This window comes from Rhincodon typus, chromosome 34 (assembly GCF_021869965.1).
Source record: "Rhincodon typus isolate 14 chromosome 34, sRhiTyp1.1, whole genome shotgun sequence".
Lineage (NCBI taxonomy): Eukaryota > Metazoa > Chordata > Chondrichthyes > Orectolobiformes > Rhincodontidae > Rhincodon > Rhincodon typus.
The window spans coordinates 8,293,987-8,299,504 of NC_063365.1; the positions used below are offsets into that span (position 1 = coordinate 8,293,987).

The following is a 5,518-nucleotide window of genomic DNA, read 5'->3' on the forward strand; positions in this document are numbered from 1 at the left end:
TAGGGATAAATAAAAGAAAATAACAAAACTGGTCAGATTATTTACGTCATGTTTATAATGTGTTGTTCCACAGGCAAAGATGGTTGTTTCTTGATTGATTTTCCAAACATTGCCTCCATCAAGTTCACATTTTCTGCTCACTCATAGGAAATCAGTCATATTTATAACTTAGTTTCTATTTTCTGACCTCCCAATAGCTGATAATGGAAGGTTAAGCAGGGACTTTCAAATCATCATGCTGTTTCATTAACAATCAAAATCCTTCTCCCGGAAAGCACAGTACAAATCCCAGTTTAAAACTCTGACCTCTCCCTGTCAGACTGACTGTCTTCTCATGAGGTCCCAGTTACAACTCAACATCTAACATCAGGTTGAATCTCTGCCAGACTTGCTGGAACCAATTCCCAGGTACTGATCTTATTAATGGCCAACATCTGTCTAAACATTACTGTTCTCCCCAGTGTCAAAACATCTATACAGCCTTTTGATGAAGACCCAACCTTCAGTTAACATCCAGGCCTGGCCTCACAGATGAGCCACAAATTGTTTTTTCTGCTTTTTCTAAAACACAATCTGCTGCCCACAATCCAATGGTCATTTTTTAGCTCACAGTTCTCAGTTCACAGCTCCAAACCAGAAAAGAATAAATTAGAAGTAATGAAACATCAGTGAGGGTTCCAACACATATCTTGCCCAAGCAAAAGTCATAGACAGCCAATGGGAGGAAGCTATTTGATCACATCAGACATCACAGCCAAATACACTCCAATCCGATGAGGAGGGAGTTTTCAGGTAATGTTTAGGAACAAGGACTTTTTCTAAATTGAGTGTAGGATAGGGTGAGGGAGGTGGGGTTGCATGGTGCATTGTTAGGGGCATAAAATGCTTCACTTGAGTTCGGGTAATTCAGCGCAGACCTGAGCTGCTCCTGATCTGTGTTATTAAGTTCCACACAGGGCAGCTCATTATAGTAACTGGGCAAACAGAGAGCTGTAAAACACTGCCTTTTAAACAGGAATTGAAATCCAAACTCGTCCACCCCAAAAATAAAGTCACATTTGGCCATCATGAGAAATGATTAAGACCATGTGTGACAGATTGGCACATGACTCATGTCAGTCAATTACTTCCATGCCTTTGCAAGTTATGATAATCTGCTGACAATAGTGTATAATTCACAAGCTATTTTAGTGTGCTACACCTCCCTTCATCAGACACAAAAATGCATTTGCCTCTCAAATGCCAGACAGCTTATTTTATGTTTCAGGAATAATTTTTGATCTAAAATAAATCCTTGAGGGGGCAATTTCTAAATGAAATACCTTTGGCCGGCCCGGTGGCTCAGTGGTTAGCCCTGCTGCCTCACAGCGCCAGAGACCTGTGTTTGACTCTACCCTCAGGTGACTGTCTGTGTGGAGTTTGGACATTCTCCCCGTGTCTGCATGGGTTTCCTCTGAGTGCTCCGGTTTCCTCCCACAGTCCAACGTTGTGCAGGTTAGGTGGATTGGCCAAGTTAAATTGCCCCATAGTGCCTGGAGATGTGTACGTTAGGTGGGTTAGCCATGGGAAATGCAGAGTTACAGGGATAGGGTAGGGGGGTAGGTCTTGGTGGGATGCGCTTCAGAGGCTTGGTGTAGACTCGATTGGCCGAATGGCCTGCTTCCACGCTGTAGGGATTCCATGATTCTAAATGTTAACTCAGTTGTGAGTCTCAGTAATTAATAGAGCTCAGCACAACGACAGCCACTTACTTTTATATGGTGCCTTCAATGTAACAAACATCTCATGGTACTCCACAGGAAAGTCCAGAAGGAAAAATAAGATAACAAGTCAGATTAGGAGAAATGACCAAAAGCTTAGTCAAAGAGGTGAGTTTTAAGAATGGCTTAAAGTAAGATGTTTAGGTAGAAAGACATGGAGAAGTGTAGGGGGAGCTTAGGTTGTAGGCAACTGAAGGTGCAACCAGCAATGTTGGAATGATCAAAAGTGATTAAAATTACAAGCCCTTTGGTCCAACTCATCCATGCCAACCAGATATTTGAAATTAATCTGATCTCACTTGTCAACATTTTGGGACTAGATTAATTTAGGATATGTGGTTGGCATGGACAAGTTGAACTGAATGGTGTGTTTCTGTGCTGTACAAATTTATGATTATGACACTATGACTGTTAGAGACTGGATGGGCTTTCATTGTTTTCTTTAGAGCACAGAGGTTGAGGGGGGGTTGTGGGCTCTGAGTGAGGCGTATAACATTCTGAGGGGTATAGACAAGGCGCATGGGGGAAAAGGCCAATAAACAAGGAGGCGCTGTTTTAAGGTAAGGAACAGGAAGCATGGAGGAAAGTTGAGGAAAATGTTTTCATCCAGAGGGTTGTGGGATCTGGAATTCACTGCCTGAAAGGGTAGTAGAGGTGGGAAGACATTTGAGAATTATTCAAAAGAACAGTTGAAATGCCACAGCATACAAGGCTACATATGGGCCAAGTGCTGGAAAATGGGATTAGCAAAGATAAATGTTTTAATGACTGATGTGCACCAGATGGGCCGAACGGCCTCTTTCCATGCTGGAAAAGCTATGACTCTGAATGGACAGCAAATCAAAGGATTAGAAATTAGGGTGAATGGTTAATTCCTTGGCCAATGAGGTGAGTTTTATGGATACTCCTTCAGCAGGAGCAAATGTGACTAGATTACAGAAGAAAAGGAACAATGAATCAGGTTTCTGGGTGTTTTTAAAAAAAAATTCATTCACAGGAAGTGGGCATTAGTGGCTAGCCAGCATTTATTGCCCAGGGGGCAGTTAAGAGTCAACTACATTGCTGTGGGTCTGGAGCCATATGTAGGCCAGACTAGGTAAGGATAGTAATTTCCTTCCCTGAAGGACATTAGTGAATCAGATGAGTTTGTTCCCAACAATCAAGTCATGTTAGACTCTTAATTCCAGATTTTTTTTTTGTAAATTAATCTGATGTGGCAAGATTTGAGCTTGGGTCCCCAAACATTACCTGGGTCTCTGGATTAACAGCCCTGCAATACCCTACCACTAGGCCATCACCTCTCCTTGAGTGGGTATAGTTAGGGAGGCAACAAAGGAAGTGAACTATAGAGTTGACACCCGTCCCAGTTCTGACGAAGTGTCACTGGATCCGAAACACTGACTTTGCTTTCTCTGCACAGATGCTGCCAGACGTGCTAAGTTTATCCAGCAATTTCTGATTTTAGAGCCTTGTGAAATTCTGATGGTTACAGTAGAGAAGTGCAAAGTGAAGTGATTGCTGAAGGTGCCAGAGGTGCAATCAGATTAGAGTTGAAACTGTTTAAGGGCAGTCCCATTGATGTGGATCAGGATTTGGTAGAAGATGGTGCAGGTGACTTTTGTAAAGACTGCAAGGAGATTGAGGAAGATGACTCAAGGATCATACTCCATGGTCACAAGGAATGTTGTCAATTGGCTTGAGCCCAGGGCCTGTGGTGGGGAAGGCAAAACCCTGATTGAAGAAATTTGAACAGGGGTGATGACATGAATTCTTAACTAGCAGCGTAAAGTGTGCGTGTGTGGGTGTGTAGGGGTGTGGGGGTGGGGAGAAAGTTTCCAAGGCCAGAGGGGTTTTTATGGTTTAGCGAGTGGGGACAGTATCGAAGACAAGGGAGCAATTCATAATGTCACTTGGCATAGCGGCCAAGAAGGGAAGATGCATGACCTACAGTTTAGTTGGAATAAATGAAGGGAACAGATAATGAATCACGTGGATGAAATGAACTTGGAGAATAAATGGGTAAGGAAGGGGAGAGATGATAGAGAAGCTCGGGGGAGAGAGAGGGACATAGGGAGAGAGAGGGGGGAGACAGAGAAAGAGAGAGAGAGAAAGAGAGAGACAGAGAAGGGATTCAATGTTAGGGGTAAGGCCATCCTGGAGAAAGAGTTGTCTTGCTGAGCAAGGGGAAGGGAAAGAGGCAGCAAAGGAATTCAGGAACAGAGCCAAACACAGCTGCAATTCCCAAGATGTATGAATGGCCTGAATGAGTTCATATTTAAATTTCTGAAGTTTGTGGGTGAGTGTTTAACATGAGGGAACACCGTCAAGATTCAAACTCTCAGGAAGCATGCTCAGAATTGTACAATATGCACTGGACAAGACTCTGGCTTAACACGGACGTGGAAAATGACTTCTAGCCTTGTCCACCATGACTTTGAAGGACAACGTCACCATGCGGCTAGTAGCAGGAGCTGTCCTCTGATAGTCCTTTCACTTTTTGCTGTTTTTACTTTTTAAATCAGCCATCACTCCACAGACAAAAAGACAGGATATTAAGAATTGTACGTGCACAACTGAACCTAATCATGTCTTGTTGTTTGTAGGCAGTGAGTTGGAATCCACCAAGCTGAACAAGTATTTTAAATCTATACTCAGCAGTGCCTGGGCAACTGCAGACAACATCAGCTGCTGCAGAGTAAGAAGGTTTGGAGCATATGGAATGCAGCTTTGGACTAGACACAGTATAGTTTGGCTGCACATATACTAAAATTGGAACAATACAGATCAAATTAGCATGACCTCTGTGCCAGGCTGGCACATAAATTTGTGGTGCAGTGGTAGTGTGCCTCCCACTGGACTAGGAGGCAAAGGTTCAAGTCCAACCCCTGCTCCAGAAGTGTACCATAACATCTCTGAACAGGTTGATTAGAAAAAAATAGTTTTGATTAGTTTAGACAAGGTTCAGTAAGTTAATAAAATTGAAAATGTCAAAATTTGGAGCTTTTTTTTGTCAGGCAGGGAGAGGTACTAAGTTTTTCTGGGACAGTATGGTGGAGATAGAGTTAAGATACAGATCAGTCATGATGTGCAACAAATAACATTAAAACAAAACTGGTTGACTGATATTGCCTCTATCATTGATGTCAGTGGGACCTTTGTTGCTCACAAATTACCGAATGGCAGAACAGGCAGCAGGGTTAGAGGACTCAATGCTCTGCCTCTCGATTTGTGATGCATTCTATTTGTTTTTTTAGTTTATTAACGTTTTGATTTAAGGAGGATTTACTCCCAGAAATTAACATCTCAGTGAAAGTCAGCAGACCTGAACTCTAAAGAGCGGGGAGTCCCTGATTTACAAATTACAAATGCTTGTGCTTATGAATGCAATCTCTTCCAAGGTGTAATTTTAAAGACATGACATATGAACATTTCCCGTGTTTATGAGCAGCTGCTTTACATTGTCCTGCATCGTGTTTCAACTTACGCACAAATTGACTTGCGTATGGACCCCTGAACACAACCTATTAGCAACAGAAGCTCTGCCTATAAATGTAGTGGCACAAATCCATGGTGCTGATGCTGCATCAAACACTGTCTATGGGATTCAGTGTTGCTGCAGTGCAAGCACATCCTTGCGGTGACACTGGAACCTGCCTTCGATCTGTTCTATTTGTCTCCATGGAATTGGAGGTGCCAGTGTGATGACACAGTGGAGCATCAACATCTCTGCTAGCCGATTGTTATGGTTCCAAAAGATT

At 42.8% G+C, this 5,518-nt stretch overlaps 1 non-coding gene across 1 annotated transcript; it reads left to right on the plus strand.

Annotated features, from left to right (window-relative positions):
* Positions 1-4,501: 4,501 nt before the first annotated feature.
* Positions 4,502-4,606, plus strand: LOC125486889. The gene has a single exon (XR_007265507.1). It is a non-coding gene; the product is annotated as a U6 spliceosomal RNA (small nuclear RNA).
* Positions 4,607-5,518: the final 912 nt, after the last annotated feature.